A 17,456-nucleotide genomic window follows, 5' to 3' on the forward strand; every position below is an offset into this window, starting at 1 on the left:
TACTTACAATAATTTACGACATTTCATATTGTGAAAACGAAAACCATATAATGTAACGAATAAAATGTTATTACCTATTTCAAGAAAAGCAAATTTATTTTTCTGCCTTGAGTCCAATACCTCTTGCATGTCTTTTGCGGGGTATTACTATAAACTACTTTTCATCACACAATGAAGCTGACACTTTTTGTCAGAAATAAAACAATTACAACTATAAGTTCAGAGAATAGTTATAGGAACAACTAAAAACACCTTTCCTATATAGTACATCATAGAACATATACAAGGTGATTCTTTTAAAACTCACGGATTTCATTTGGGGGTCTAGATTTTTTAACTGAAGTCCGATTTTCATGCGGTTTGTGGCAAATGATCAAGGAACGTTGGAAGATTTATGGAACTATGCTTACTGGTTTACATTCATTTGGGGTAATATAGGCCGCGCCTCTAGAAAAGCAGCAAATATTCGCCACTGTACCGAATTGGAATTTGGTGAGGTGCGGTATGGGGATTTGAGTTTCTTCGTTAGATGGTAACCTCGCGACGGTCAATAAGAAACAGGAAACTGGGCCTTCGTATTGAGAATTATGCTGTGCTACTGTACCAATATGATCAGGACGCAGTTACAATAATGTACTCTTTGGAGCAACGTGATTTTATCGTTAAAAAGATTTTAGAGGCCGGGATCTGTTGTTGCTACGCAAAGGGCAGCTACACGCAACTTTGCCTCACGTTCTGCCCCAAACAGGAACATAATATGGTCGCTAGTGAATAAATTGCAGGAAACAGGATCTCTTCTGAGTAAGGCAGGGAAGCATCGGACACCGCTGGCGGATGTTGTTGGACATAAAACTTAAAGATTTCATTTCATTTCACTAACACTTAATTTGTATTCTTCAATTTCGCTTCAAATATCCAATATCTCATTCGAAATGTAACGTACAATGGCGAATATTTGCTGTTTTTCTTGCGGCCTGCTCGATATTACCCCGGATGAATTTAAACCAGTAAACATAGTCCCATAAACCTCCCATTCTCCCTTGATAATTTGCAACAAACCGCATGAAAACCGTACTTTAGTTGGAAATTCTAGAGCCCAATGAATCCGGGAGTATCACTCTGCATATACATATGTAAGATGCAAAAATATATTGATCAAAAAAGTCTTAGTGGAAAGGGCAATATAAAGCAGGATGGTTTTATCATATAATATTTGTACAAATAGTTTCATTCTCCTCCAATCAAACACTTTAGTTTTTTTGCCTTAAGTTAAGGTAAACAAGTACTGCAACCCTATTGACTCCTTATTGACTTCTCCTCCAATCAGGCGTAGATACTTTAGTTGAGGCATTTATTTTTACACCTTTGAGTAACATAAATAAACTATGTCGTTTTTGAAGAATTTAAATTTAAATATTTATTTATAAAATATACATAAAATCGTCAGAACATTTTTGAAAAATCTACAATTTTCAACTTTACCCGTCTAGTAACCTACTTTTTTTTTTTTTTTTTTAAATATAAAATTCTAGGAGACATCTTCCAAAACAGCATAAAAACTTAAGTTTTAAATGAAATGTCGATTGGTATCGATGATCGCTTCGCTAAATCACACAAACGGACATCAATAAACAAATTTCTCGTCATGTAAGGGCCATGAAATGCTAAAATCCGTCGAAATCTAGAATTCAAATTATTTCACTATCACAATTTTTCAAAATTTGGTACAGCAGACAGTAAAAGTACGTTCTACACAAAGTTTGAACTTAAAACTAATACGCTCATTTATGCTCAAAGTTAAGTTTTTAATAAATACTACTGTCTACTACAACGAATCTTTCTTTACACCGAACATTCCCCACACCGAGTTTTCCGTACACCGAATTTTCTGTACATCGAATTTTCCTACACCGAGTTTTCTTACACCGAGTTTTCTTACACCGAATTTTCCTACACCGAAATTTCCTACACCGAATTTTCCTGCTCCCTTTAAATACAATCTTTCCTTTTTTCCTTCCTTTTGTTTCTTTTTTTAAAGCAAAACTACAAGTAACGTTTTAGAGGTTATTAATATATATATTTTTTCAGCTTCTCACACAAACATGCAGCGCAGCAATCCTTTCTTTTGTAATCACTCACGTCGTCGGTCGACACGTGAGCGTGGCGCTCACAAATTACGCATAGTCACATTTATAAAGCCAGTACTACTCGAACAGAAGAGAATGAAAAGATTACACTTGGCTCTCACACATAAGACACAGCTAGACAGCGTCTCAGGTCTGTGACCCCACTAGGGCGACTTTGAAACGAAAATATAAAATAGGGTGAGCGCTGCGCTCACCTGTTGACCGTTCCCGGGTTAAACAAAATAAAGCATCACAATAATAATAATAATAATAATAATAATAATAATAATAATAATAATAATAATAATAATGTCTATTCCCATTTCTCTTTCAAAGCAGTTTTTCGCGCAAAAACTTCAGTAAAGAGACTTTTTATAAAATGTTTAACTTTACAAGAAAAATCAATAGGAGATCCGCAGCTACACGAAGAATTAATTGTTATATGAATACCTGTAATTTGCGGTCACTAGCACCCATATGCAGTAATATTTTTCAAGAGGTGGCCCAAGGTATTGCTCCCGGAACTACGAAATTTCCCCCAGAGCATAGTTCATATCGAGCTCAATGGGGATTCCCAGTATTTTGCAGTAATACTTTTCACATCCAATGTATTGAAATCCATCAGTAACAAATCTGAAATCATTATTGCCCATATGAGATATCGCCAAAGGATCGACTTTAATCCCCAAAGTAACGACATATACGAAATGTTTCTAAAGAACAAGTAATAACTCCGTGAACATATATTACTCACAATAGAACATTCCGATTTGGTGAATTAAATTGTTGAAACTGATTACTAGCACTGGATTCAGCACCAAAATAAACAGAGAAAAAGAGAGTGTTTAGTGGCAGACCGTATACTGGGTGGGAGATAAGTGAGGGCAAAGTGCGAAGATAGAACGTAGAAAATGTCTAGAAATGCCACGTTAATTTTGAAACGAGTACAGAGATTGAAACGAGTTCATGCAGACATGCTTAATTTTACACACCTCCTTTTTTGTTAAGGTTACTGATCAGAACGAAATAATTATTCTACCATCCAGTAAAATGTTTTCTTTGTTTTGAACTTTCTTTTATGATCAATATTCCAGGTAACTTATGTCAGTTGTCTTTTTTCGTTCCTATTTTCTTTCGTTTTTTTTCCATCGCTCACTTGTCGCACTCCCCCATGTTTGAAATGAGCGAGTTGATTTAAAGCAGATAAAATTTCTCCTTTCATTGTTTCCGCTTGTCTTTCCTTTGTTTGGCACATTGAAATAAACTTCACAAAACATGCTACTATTTCTTATCATTCACGGCATCAGCCATCCAAAATTTTACACATAGTTATATTTGTCACCGCCTATGTGAACAGTTCCAGTAGTGATTTCTTGAATATTCTCAGGACCTGTGTGAATAGTTCCCTAATAATGTTGGTAAATTGGTATAAAGTTCATCATCAAAAAATCATGAACATTTTCTAAACTATGTTACAAATGGTTGTTGAGCCTGTAATTCTTTCAACTTCTTTTAGATAATCGTCCAATTTAGAGGAGTTCGGATTAGGCATGGTATAGAGACGAGAACGCAGTGTAGGGCTTGTCTCGTTTGACAAATAATGGCCTCGATCTTGATCTCGTCTCGATAAACGCTTGTCTCGATTTAGAATGGCAAGTCTCGATTTCGTCTCGGAATAAGTAGTGTGAAATAAAAAATGTGAAAGTAGTATCATCTTACAGACTGTCGTTTCATCTTTCTTATTTTTAGCCTTCATTCTTGAATTAGAATTATTGAATGGTGTGTCCATTCGTAGCTAAGTTGCAATGCTCGTGCTTCCTATGCGTGTTCGCGGATTCAATCATTAGTACGTATATCAAGCCTTGGATAAAACTCGAATAGTGATCCACAGTTCACTTTAAACAACATATCTTGTCTCATATAACCTCAATATTTGTTATATAGTGAAACTCTAATCAATCAACTTCAATACTATAGATTATTTTCTTCCTGCTGAATCAGGGTTATTCAACATTCCTACCAGATAATGCCGTCGATAGTAGCAAGAATGTATTTAAACGATAGGATATTTAAATTTTACAATTTCGTATTTATTATCCATTAATTCTTCTTTGACTGCCATGTTAAACAAAGAAAATCACGTTCATTATCTTAACAAATAGATATTTTACTAATACAATATTTGTTTCAAATGGATGAAATCCTTAATTACCTTTCACAACACCAACTTTAACTGACACTTTATAACACGAGCTTATTGCAACCTTAGGATGCGCTTATTCTCCATAATATTATAGTTACACATTAAGCTGTAGGTCCGCGTCTCATATAGCCTTGGTGCAGAACGGGACACTAAACTCAAATCCAACAATCATCTTGTATTATCTATGGTCTCGGGTTGTGTCACCAAACACGAGATTCAAACTCAGATATCTCTCCTAGTTCAGATTTCACTTTCTGTTTCTTATACAAGCTCATAAGACTGTGATATATTATATAGGTATACAACCTTTTTTTTTCACCTAACAGTATGAATAGTTCCAAATTATCGTACACTTCCGTGTTTGTAGTCGAGCAAATCGAAACTGCTAGAATGTTTTATATATATAATAACGAGAAAAAAACATAATTATGCAAAATGGAAAAAGAAAAATAATAAATCTCCGAATAGTACCTACCATCACTGAATTAAACTTTAAAAAAACACTGGCGTAACAGCCTTTATGGGACCATGGCTTGAAAGCTGTTTTACGGCACTCATGCCTTTGGAGTGAGGTGTGGTCAGCACATCGCCCCCCTCGCCGTTAATGCTGGATTACTAGACGGGAGTTCACCGGGATTCAAGTTTCGCCTATTCAAGATTCGCCTAATACCTCCTAGCTATGCAAACGTCAATCAAAGCGATGACACAGTTAATTTCCTTACTAGGCGAAAGTTGATTTTTTAAACCACTTCGTTTAGCTCACATACGTTGGTAGTCCTGCACCTTATTAATAGCTATCATTTTTTCTTGAAAGTATTTTCACGTTCTTATTAAATAGTCCAGTATGTAGCGGAAAATTTTGACAAACCCAGCGCAAATTGGTAGCCTAACGAAACTTGCAGGATAGTTTCCTTTTATCAAGTATAGTAATATCCTGAAAGTTCCCGAACATTCCTCTTGAGCTACATCCAATGTTGCTGCCATATTCAATTTGGCCGACACTGTGTATAGAAAAAAAATGTTTTCCTTGATTTCTTAGCTTAGGTTCAATTATACGGTCTTGGTACTTGTAACAAAATATTTTTGTGAATAAAATTACGTTTCTTTCGTATATTCATCTCTGTAGGTCAGGTAGATATAAATCTAGAAATGAAGGAGTAGGCTTGTATCGCTTAATGTTGTGCCTGTGTTTCTGTCAAGCGTATTTTTCTGATTTCTTTGCTTGTTTATACAAATAATATTTATATAAGTAAAAAAAAAAAAAAAAAAAATAGAGAAAGAAAATATGTGAACATGCTAGAATTACACTTGACATATACAAAATATGATGCATTTGAGAACAATAGGGCATTATACGGAAGTTTCTGTAATCTTATTTAGCAAAATAATCTGTAGAGAAAACGTTATTTAAGCAAAATTCAGTTTTTTATAAGCGATAGAAATAATTCATGGTACATAAAAGACCAAAAAAAAAAAAATCCATCCCTGGCACGGTACACTGTTGGGACATAAACGATACGGTTGGGCGTAAATAAGGGTCCCGCAGGTCCCGCATTGCAAGGGGGGGCGAAGCCATCACGGGGCCACAAATCGTAATGTAGGACGTAGAGAAGGGACCCCATTCCACGTTGTCTGCTGGGTGGCCCCCAAGCCCTTAGTTACGCCACTGCATGTCTGAGTGAAACAATCTCGAACATAAACAATAGGCCCAAGTACATGAGAGTTTTACATTTGCAATACACGAGCTTTAAAAAACAATGGTGCTGCTATTTCCAAACAACGAACTAGGTAGCGTTCTCCATTTTCTCTTTCGATCCTCAATACTTGAATATGTTGCTCCCCCATATCAATTACTTGAATATGTTGCTCCAGCAAAGTTAGCTCCTCATGGTACACTTTCTATACGTGCCGTCGGAGTAAGTGACTGGTGTGAAATAAGTCTTCTGTATGTGAAATATCGACAGAAAGCCAGTGCGTCATCCCATGGGATGCATAAAAGTATAATTGGAAACGTTATCCCACTTTTACTAGTTCTTCAGAATTCGTGGTAGAATTATTGAATATACTCATAAAATGTTACAATTAACTGTCTATCTCTTGAGTAGTTTCAGAGGTTTTCTTCCCTTTTTGGAACAGAGACAAAGCCATGTTACATCCTGAAAATTCATGTAAAAATATCATCACATCATCCATGTTTCCTCCTGTATTTTCACGTATTTAAACATTTTGACTGATTGATCAAATCTGCTTTCTTTATAAAAAATCAGAAAAATACGCTTGAGAAAAAAAAAAAAAAAACAGATACAAGATTAAACGACACAACCCTTTCCTTCATTTGTAACTTTATATCTACCTAACCTACAGAGATTGTATCAAGCGAGAAGAAATTTGTTTACAAAATATTTTGTTATAAGTTTCAAAATCGTATAATTGAACGAAAGGTAAGAAATCAAGGAAACATGGATATTCTATAGACTGCGGCGATCACATGAGATATGGCAGCCATATTGGGTGAAGCTTAAGTGAATATCTGATCACTTTTAGGATATGTCTATACTTGATGGAAAGAATCTGTCCCATAAGTTTTATTGTTACTATTTTTTTTTTTCGGTTCAAACCCCTGCATACTGCACTAAAACAGTTTGCACTTAATTAAAAATTTACACTTTTAATGGTGATGCTCGATGTCAAGCGTATGCTATCTATACCGTAATTGTGCTTATACTGATCTTTGGTGCTTTGTTTAATTTTATTTCATGAATAATGCAAACTCTCGTCGAATTTGTGACTTCATTTTATATTTTCTGTAATGCATTTTGTAACTTCATGTAATAATTTCATATCTTGGTGTCAAACATATAATATCTAGTTATATAGTGTAATTGCGCTTATACTATTTTGATGTGTACTTTTTATTTTTATTTTTTTAAAATTTAGAAACTACAAATTTCTTAAATTGTGTCATTTCTTGTCAGTACTACCAAGATTAGGCAATCTTGAATTTAAGATTCGCTTACACTTTCTCTTGAGTTAACATCTGCAAATTTCATTGCCTGAGGTTATTAGACGAATCTTGAATGGCCGAAAGTTGAAGTCACCGAGTTCAATACTTTCTTTCAAGTAGTTCCCCAATTGTCCTCACGACGCTGGGTGTATACCGAAATGCCGATACCATGTAATGAGTACGCATGGTCACTCGGGCCAGATCCTGTACAATTTAACTTCGCTGATCTCACTAGGACATTGCCGACTAAATTAAACATTAACAACTTTGCTTTCCAGTTAACATAATTTAGCTTTACTTTACATTGGTATCTACGTAAAATAGAAATTTCTTTTTATTCCACGCACGCAAGCGCTTGTAATAAACAACAAAATTTTTTAATGTATCTTTTTGTGATTAATTCCTTAATTGTGTAACTAGAGGCGGATCCAAGTTGAATATTGGGGGGGGGGCAGTCGTTCGAGCTCAAAACAAGGTCATAATAGATTGCAAAAAAGAAAGAAGAAAGAAAAAACGAAAAGTCAAACAATTTTAGAAAAGGGAATGGACTCTTCTGTAGAATTAATAAGAACAAAAACACCAGCGGTACAAAAAGTGCAGCCAAGTTCGTCAGCCTCAAAAAGTGTTGAGATGAGGATGGATGAGCCAAGTTCCTTACCACTGCATCTGAAACGAACACTGGAACTTGGCGCGAGATGTCTAACATATTCGAATACATTAAGATGTCTGTTCCTAGTTTCACGGCCGGGACATTTCAGCCATAAGGCTAATGGTGACCCCCAAATCCACCACACTCACAAACACCATCCGTAAGGCTCGTTAACATCATTTACCTTGACACTTCGTGAAGGAATATAAGTTTTCCTTGTCTGAGTTTCGAACCACCAATCTTACTGCAGTATACTGTATATGTGCCTTAGCGCCTTAGCGAAGTTGATATTCTTAAGGTTGGTGGTGGTCCCAAACCCACCACGCCCACCACCACTATCCCTAAGGTTCCTTAGCATCATTTTCCTTGACACCTCGCGCCAAGTTCCAGTGTTCGTTTCGGATGCAGGGCCAAGGAACTTGGTTCATCGACCCTCATCTCAACACTTTTTGAGGCTGACGAACTTGGCTGCACTTTTTGTACCTCTGGTGTTTTTGTTCATATTTCACTTCTTTTTGTAATTCACCATGTCAATATCGTTTATCTTAATTGTGGTATATTATTGGATTTAAATTTAAAATTGTACATTTTTAAAGGAGTCATAATGTGTCACATGCAACATTAGTTCCCAAGGGCTCTCCCACCGGAAATCGAACCCAGGACGCCGTACAAGAAAGACGCACACACTAGCCACTAGAACAGCGGAGAGGATTTATTCTATTAAATATCTGTCAGAGAGTTATGTCCAAACGTGATTCTAATTCATTTACCCGAACTACAAAATCACGATCGCTAACATCTCATTTTTCATTACCTAAATACGAAGAGTATCAACAGGGCCCAAAACCCTTAATGCTGAATCCTCGCTGCTACATCACTAGACATGGCTGGTGTTTCAATATATTTAATTGTTCTCTGCCATTCCACATTGCGAAATTACGGAGTTCATTACATGACGCGCATGTTGCGCAGTTTCATACTGCTTCGGGTTTTCCTTCCAATGATATACACCTTTCAAATAGCTTGTAATCTTAATAATATTTGCCACCAACATATCCAACTGTATATAAAACTACATGAACTGACATAAATTAAAGAGGTGCTTCCGGTTGACGTGGAAAGTTGAAATGATGAGGGGGATGAAGAATTTCCCCATGTTATTTAAATGGGTCTTTTTTGGACCTATAATCTCATGTTTTAGGAACTTGGAATTGGAATAAGAACTTGAAATTCAGTATGCTTCTACGTTTTCGTTAGTATTACCTAAGTAATCAGTAAAGATAAACAATTCCAACTTTAGAGTGGTTTTATGAGGAACTGAAAAAACATTTCCATGTTATTTATATTGGACGTCTTCTACACCCCAAAATGTTTATTCACTTCCGGCAGGATTAGAATGATGAAATTTAGCACGATTGTAGCCTCCCGCGACTAACCTACAGGAAAATTGCTAAAAGTGATTTTTTTTTTTTTTTTAAGTTTTTAAGGAATCTAAAGGGAGATGAAGAAATCCCCATGTTATTTAAATAGGCGTTTTCCTGGGATACAAAATCTTATGTTTTAGATAGTTGAAATAGGAAAAGAAATTTGAAATTCGGTAGAATTGTGAGCTTAAGAGGTGTGAGGAAGTAGGCCGAGCAAAGGCGGACGCGTGGGGGCAACCCTCAGGTGGGCACATTCAGGAAATATGAAGAGCAAAGGCACGAAATTCACTGTTGATGAAAAGGCTGATACGTAAGAGATTCGCACACTGTTCACAGATAGAGACACGAAGCATCAAGAACATTTTTACATAATGACTGTGGTAACCATAATACAACTCGTGGTACCAATATATTTACGAAATCCGTTACATCTTGTTGCTAGTCTCACATAAACTCGAACAATTAAATTTCTCATTTCTTCGGAAACTTCATTAATTATAAATATCCTCACTTCTACAATCTCTTACTTATCAATTAATTTCAATATCTATTTAATACAAATGACTGCAATAAAGGGAAAATCTTCACCGAAAAAAGAAAAACAATATTGGCTCCCTTGTCTGGGTTTCCAACCACGAAATTTACGGCAGTATGTACGTGTCTTAGCCCACGTTTTTAAAAGTTAACTGATGCACAGAATATGCCTCATTAACTTGCTTAACTACTTATTACTAGCTTTCACTTTTTTACTCGCACACTGAGAAAAAATGTACGTAGGTACATAGGTTACATAGGTAGGTATGTGGCGTACGTAGGTTACATATGTAAATTCTGCAGTTTTTGGACTAAACATACACTAAACGTATAACTGAAAAAGTATATTTTAAACATACTTTCCGTATAAGTGTTCCGAATAAACGTACTTTCCGCACAAAGGAAAGAACTACAGTATGTAGACAGTCAGGATCTCACATACAGATGGCCGTTTGTAACTTATAGTTGACGTACGTAATGTATGGAAGGCTGTTAGATGTCAGACATCCTGTAATGCCACTGAGTAACATCTACGCGGGAAAGAGGCCAGTACGTATGTAGCATATGGATAACGTATGTTAAGTATTGATTTCTATAGTAAACATAAGGATCCCGTATACTTGTACAATATACCGATGTCCGGATAACGGATTTTTCTCGGTGACCTTAGCTCGTTTTTCTATTAATCTAGAACGACAGGGACACGAACACAGAAACATCGAGGAGAGTTAAAATTCCAAAGGCTCTTCTACCGGGAATCGAACTCGGGACCCCATACTCCAAAGGCGCACGTGATAGACAGCGAGGAGGGCACCAACTCGACTACTCGGACGATTGACAACATTATCACAATGCACGTGATGTGTTTAATAACGGAATCGTTCCCGATTTCTGATTTAAGGACAGTTTTTTTTTTAATGAAAAATTTTCCATAGCAAATTCCTCAAATTTCATTCTCAAGCCGTTACAGGGTACCTTCATAGAGTTTCGCATCTTTTCTCATTAAGAAGTACCTAATGAACAGTTTTTGGCCCATAAAAATTTCCATAGTACATACTTAAATTTGGAACCTTTTACTTAGATAAGTCATTATATAAGGTAGGTACCATTATGCTGAGTTTCAAATCTCTATCTCATTTGGAAGCACCTAATCAATGATGAGTGAGTAAATGAACCGATCTCTGTTTGAGTAAGGACAGTTTTTCTCCTATAGAAAATTCCATAGCACATTCCTTAAATTTCGGACATTTTTCATATTCAAGCTATTACTGTATAAGCTACCTTTGTGTAGACATTCACATCTTCATCTCATTGGAAAGTATCTAATGGCTACGGACATTTTTCGCCTATAAGAAATTTCCCATAGCACATTCCTCACATTTCGGACTTTTTCCATACTCAGGTCATTATAAGATACCTTTATGCAGAGTTTCACATCTTATCTCATTGAGAAGTACCAAATGAAAGTGATGAGTGAGTGAGTGAACCCATTTCTGCTTGGCTAAGGACAGTTTTCACCCATAAAAAATTCCCATAACACATTCCTTAAATTTTGTACATTTCCCATACTCAAGTCATTATAAGGTTTATTTATGCGGACATTCATGCCCCTATCTCATTGGAAAGTGCCTAATCAATGGTATGAGAGTGAACAGATTTCTGCTTGGCTAAGGACAGTTTTCACCCATAAAAATTTTCCTTTAGCGCATTACTTAAATTTCAGACCTTTTCCATACTCAAGTCATTATAAGGTACCAATATACACTTTTACGTCAATATTTCATAAACAAGTACTTAACCAATTTGACGAGTGAGTGAATGAACCGATTTCTGGTTGGCTAAAATCAGTTTTCATCCATAAAAAATTCCCATAACAAATTCCTCACATTTCGGACTTATCACACTCAAGTCATTATAAGGTACCTTTATGCAGAGTTTTACATCTCTACCTCATTGGAAACTAGCAACTCAATGTGATGAGTGAATGAATGAACCGATTTCTACTTTGCTAAGGACAGTTTTCATGCATGAAAAATTTCCCATAGCACACTCCTCACATTACGGATCTTTTTCACACTCTAGTCATTATAAAGTACCTTTAAGAAGAGCTTCACATCTCTATCTCATTGAGAAGCACGTAGTCAATTTGATGATTTAGGATTTAGGATTTGGATTTCTGGGCTTTCGGCATCTAAGGCCATGTAGCCCTTCACGATTTGAGGGATGACGTCCCTCGGCGAGCACACAATCCGGGGAAAGGGAAGGAAGAAAGGATTGGGAAAGGAAGGAAGCGGCCTGGGACCTATAAGTTAGGTACCACTCTGGCATTTACCTGGTGTGAATGAGGAAAACCCAGGAAAACCTCATTCAGAGTGGCTGGCCTGAAAAAGCTGTTACACTTTTTCGACCGAGTGACCCCACCGGGAATCGAACCCGGGACCGCTCGCACCGAAGGCGAGAGCGTTAGCGACTACGCTACGCGGGGCCACTCAATTTGATGAATGAGAGGACGAACCTATATATGTTTGGCTGAGGACAGTCTCTAGCCCATAAAAAATCCCATAACACATTCCTTACATTTCCAACTTTTTCTGTACTCGAGTCATTATAGGGCGCTTCTATGCAAAGTTTCACGTTTCAATCTCATTGGGAAGTACCTAATCAATTTGATGAGTGAGTCAGTGAGTCAGTGAGCCTGAAAACTGCATATTTTAGGGGTCCAGTGCTCGAATATGGTTGAAGGTAGGAATGTGAGATTTGGTATATGATCACATCTCTCGGATATCTCCTTAAATTCTAAATTTCATGTTTCTTCCCGTTACTAGAATCGGTTTTACAGAGCCTCGAAATCGGCGATTTTACCCAAATCTCTAGTTGTGTATAATATGCTTACGGCAGTGCAGGCCAGTTTTCATTTTCTTCGCGTAACTTGGCTGCCATGCACTGCCATGCATGTTGACTTGTTTAAACGTTGATACGGATGGATTACAAATAATAATAATAATAATAATAATAATAATAATAATAATAATAATAATAATAATAATAATAATAATAATAATAATAATAATAATAATAATAATAATAATAATAATAATAATAATAAACAGTAGTAGCAGTAGAATAAGAATAATAATAAGAATACGAATTCTTCTTGAATCATGAACTTTAATTTCTATTCATACGCTAGTTATATTACTTCCTTCTTTGTATTTTCAATTGCACTTGCATGTAAAATGCCAGAACCATTACGTTTATTGACTTTCTGTACTGTCAAAATCCTAAGGAATATTGGCAAACACTTGCGGACAAATGGGTTTATAGCTTACTGTTTACCACCTACATTTTCGAAAGTGGGCATTTTCTGAGCAAGAATTCCAATGCAAGTAATTTATTGAGATGTATTGATTCATTTAACTTCTGCAATTGAAGACTTACTTATTTTAGGTTTTATTCTATAATTATAATACAATGTTTTAAAAAAAATCAAGAGCTACAACTTTGTAATGGGTTTTATTTTTTTTTAAATCCTATTCTTGGGGTTGCGATCGCCCCCGATCGCTATCCTGGATCCGCCCCTGTGTTTGTTTTACAAAATTAGATTTCGAGATTTTTAGGGAACATGCTCTTTGAGTACTAAAAATGACTTAAAAGGAATAAAGTATAATATTTGGAATATATATTTGTGATGAGTGGAGAGCTAACTTCAGGAAGTTACAATTAATAGGGATCAGGTCCCTGTATTTCACCCCCTACAGTCCCCGCTCTGTTCTAGTGGTTAACGAGCGTGATGTAAGAGGCTCCGAGTTCGATTCTTGATCAGCTTTAAAATTTGAACTTATTAACGTAGATCTGATTCGATCTTGAGGTATGGATTCACTTATACGGAAACCTCGGTGGCTCAGTGATAGAGCACCTATCTACTTCTTAGGATATGTGGCCCCCGCTTCGGTCCTGGTTCTCGCCAAGGAGGAAAACTATGTGCACGGGTTTTCTCGAAGACCTTCCATTACCTCCTGCTTTTTATATCGCCAAGATTTTACCATCACTTGTTTGTTTCATTCACTACCATCTCCTTCAGCCTTGGAGCATAATTGTGTGGCACTAAACTCAGAGATTTCATTTTCAAGCAGTGATTATTTCAGAGAGTGACAGGGAGCCCCTTGGAGCAATTGAATTCCTCCTGGGCATGTGGATTTCCCACCATTTCAATAATATTACTTTTCACACCTAATCTAAAACCATTACTGTTTTCAAGCAACGTATAGCTTCGGTACTAGAAAGAGGTCATAAATAAACTTCTCATTTATTCATTGGTAAATCCTTTGGTAAAGATGATGCTGAAATTATAACAAAGCAAAGTTTTTATAAAATGCATTAAAAAGAAGAAACTATTTTTGAGAAGATAAAATGAAGAAATTAAAAACATTGAGTGCGGTTTTCTCGAATATCAGGGAAGTAGTTTAGTTTATAAAAACATTTAATCTCGCAAATGCTTTTAGTGTTAATTTTTTTTTATTTTCTTCAATTTACCACCACAAAAACTATTTTCTCCCAAAATTATTGTTTTCAAAATTTCTTGATGTTATTAACTATATTATTTGAATATCACTCATTCTAGCTTTGGAACTTCTTGTATAAATTAAAAGACAAAGTCTAACCAAAGCAATTTGCCGAAACTGTAATGCTATTATTTATTAGTTAATGAGTGCTTTGGTCAGAATTTGTCTTTTAATTTAAACTATATTATTATTATTATTATTATTATTATTATTATTATTATTATTATTATTAGTAGTAGTAGTAGTAGTAGTAGTAGTAGTAGTAGTAGTAGTAGTAGTAGTAGTAGTAATAGTAGTAGTAGTAGTAGTAGTAGTATCTCCATAGCTAAGAGATTAGCGTAAGCGTCTGTGGCGTGGGGTACCTGGGTTCGATTCCCAGTAGGAGCTCATGTGTTTCGGATTCCACGTTAATCAGTACGTCCACTTTTCATACAGCTTAGCTGCTGAAACGGACGTTAAACTCAAAATCAACTCAACTCACTAATAATAATAATAATAATAATAATAATAATAATAATAATAATAATAATAATAATAATAATAATAATAATAAACGACACAATGTAAGGAGTGAAAGGCAAGAAACCATATAAAAACTGCATGCGATCATATGAAGTCGGAACCTCTCCTTTCAGTGTAATTACCAGTGAGACACTAAACCATAAATAAAACAGTAATATAACGGTCTTATTGATGGTGTTCCTGAAAATATGGGATTTATTGTAGAATGGTGTTACACTGGATTATTTAATTATCATTGAGTAACATGTATTTCTTATTCTATATACATGTATTGTAGTTATTTATTATAATATTTCAAATGATGTGTGTCTTTTAGTCCAGGGCTTCTACATATTTTCTCAGCTTTAAATATGTTTGTGTAGAGCACAGCCTATACAATTGTTATTGAAATCTGTAACCAGTCTTTCTTGTTTGCTTTACTGCTTTATAACCAGCGGAAGAAAACAGCTATAAAGGAACTTCAGGTGTCAATCAACTATTGAGCTGCTGCGTGACGCACGTGGGGAGGGCTCCTCCTCTACATATTTCCCCCTTCTCAATGCTGTTTGCTATGAGCGAACGGTGGTGTGACTTTCTCCGAAGCAATTGTTATGGCAATGATGTTCTATCTGAAATGTTGGTAGACACTGTTTTTGTCAATTTTCCATCCTAATTTCTGTGAACTGTTTAAACAGAATAGTTTATGAAATGAGAAATGCTTGAGAGGAGACGTTTTAAAGAGTACGCTCACAGTTGCCGACATTTTCTTACACATTCTGTTGAGAGTTGGATACCTGGAAATAACCAAAAATCGTCCCGAAAAAACCCCTTGACCATAAAAAATATCGTCATATCTATCAACGTTATTTCTATCTAATTACTGACACGTCTCGGGAAAACGTTTCTTATGCTACTTAGATTGAATTATGTCAGATTCATTGCAATAAGATGTAAAATATTGTTGTTATTTTTAAAAAATCCAAATTATTGGAAACATTTCGTCCCGTTTAAACCCCTCAAAATTATAGATATGTATAAATATGTTATTTATTAAAATCAATTAACGAAACTTTCTATAACAATGTTTCTCACAGTCCTTTACCACTCTCAACAAAATTTATTCGAAAATATAAACTTTTTTGTCCTTCGACTTTTTCGCCTCACAGAAAGATGCCTTGGTGATACGTAATGAACAAAATACATTTTGTTTCTTAAAAAACAACAAAATATTTATTTGTGAATAGATAATAGGGTCGATAAAGCTTTTTATACTTATTTCTTTGTAAAACGGTGACATCAAAAGTCATTTTTGCAAAAATAGTGATATTTTAGGAAATATATCATGACATTCCGAAAACTAAATTAGAACAGAACGTGTTGATGGCAATAGCATATTCATAGTTTTATTGCTTCACGCATTTCTTCAGATCAAGATTTAGTCAATATAGTATAGAGAGGAGCAAATAAATCAAAGTTAGAAAATATAGAATGTATCTATTGTTTCGTCCTTTTTAGACCCCTAGCAGCTAAAGATAGATAGATAGATAGATAGATAGATAGATTATATATCTATGCATGTCCTCCATAATTCTAAAATTCTGAAGTTATTATAACGAAACTTAGTACACATATCATTTATAATCTGGAAAAAAATGTTGTGGAGTAAGACATCTCTAGCTCTACTACAAGTAGAGATAGAAAGAGAGCGACGTAAAAAAATCGAAAACGACAGATATTAATGTCTAATTCATAGTTTTCGGGATCACTGATTTGAATATTAACCTTCCTATGCCATTAAGTCCAAGTTCAGCCCCCAGTGTAACACATCCCTAGTAACCCCAGGATGAAGTCAGAAGAAGCTGGAATGTAAAATTAATCGGAAACAACGTATATTAGTGTTGAATCAGTAGTTTTCGAAATCACTAACGTAAGATGAATACTGACACTCCCGATACAGTTTAAGTTTAGGTTCAGGCATGGTAGATGAGAAAGTGTGAAAAATGAAATATTCAAAATGACCGAGAATAGTGTCGAATCCATAGTTTTGGGAGTCAAGAAAACGGCTGACGCATTTGAAATAACTTTTGGAACTTAGTATCTGCCTCAAGGTAGAATTTTATAATGTCACTTCAATTAAATTTCTTATTCTATAAGGGTAAGATTTTTCAAAATTTATGTCAAAAGCAGAGTATCTTATGGATTATTATCAATACAGTTTTATTGAAATGGATTATTATCCTTAGGGGGGGATAAGATTCAAATTTTTCCCATACTTCTATTCTTCCCGTGCAGAAAACGGTTATTTCAACTAGTTATTCCAATAAACTCAATCAAGCTGAAATGAGTTGCACTTAAGAAATATTTCATTCAAATACTCAGTGGTGAGCTCATCGGGGGGATAATTGGATTAGAATTCGTGTTTGGCATTGATTCAAATTTTTATACTGTATCGT

At 35.3% G+C, this 17,456-nt stretch overlaps 1 protein-coding gene across 1 annotated transcript in view; it reads left to right on the forward strand.

Annotated features, from left to right (window-relative positions):
• The window catches only part of LOC145666846 (matrix metalloproteinase-21-like), a 227,550-nt gene that overhangs the window by 146,801 nt on the left and 63,293 nt on the right, over positions 1-17,456 (forward strand). The window lies entirely within an intron of this gene.

Source organism: Thermobia domestica, chromosome 12 (assembly GCF_964235325.1).
Source record: "Thermobia domestica chromosome 12, izTheDome1.hap1.1, whole genome shotgun sequence".
Classification (NCBI taxonomy): Eukaryota; Metazoa; Arthropoda; class Insecta; order Zygentoma; family Lepismatidae; genus Thermobia; species Thermobia domestica.